The following is a 603-nucleotide window of genomic DNA, read 5'->3' as shown; positions in this document are numbered from 1 at the left end:
ACAAAATTCATAGACCGCTAGCAGGACTAATAAAGAAGAAAAGTGAGAAGAATCAAATAGACACAATAAAAAATGATAAAGGGGATATCACCACCAATCCCACAGAAATACAAACTACCATCAGAGAATACTATAAACACCTCTATGCAAATAAGCTAGAAAATTGAGAAGAAATGGATAAATTCCTGGACACATACACCCTCCCAAGACTAAACCAGGAAGAAGTTGAATCCCTGAATAGACCAATAACAGGCTCTGAAATTGAGGCAATAATTAATAGCTTACCAACCAAAAAAAGTCCAGGACCAGATAGATTCACAGCTGAATTCTACCAGAGGTACAAGGAGGAGCTGGTACATTCCTTCTGAAACTATTCCAATCAATAGAAAAAGAGGGAATCCACCCTAACTCATTTGATGAGGCCAGCATCATCCTGATACCAAAGCCTGGCAGAGACACAACAAAAAAAGAGAATTTTAGACCAATATCCCTGATGAACATCGATGCAAAAATCCTCAATAAAATACTGGCAAACCAAATCCAGCAGCACGTCAAAAAGGTTATCCACCATGATCAAGTGGGCTTCATCCCTGGGATGCAAGG

The sequence above is a fragment of the Hylobates moloch genome, unplaced genomic scaffold, assembly GCF_009828535.3.
Source record: "Hylobates moloch isolate HMO894 unplaced genomic scaffold, HMol_V3 SCAFFOLD_7, whole genome shotgun sequence".
In the NCBI taxonomy this organism is placed as follows: Eukaryota; Metazoa; Chordata; class Mammalia; order Primates; family Hylobatidae; genus Hylobates; species Hylobates moloch.
This window is presented reverse-complemented; position numbering follows the sequence as displayed.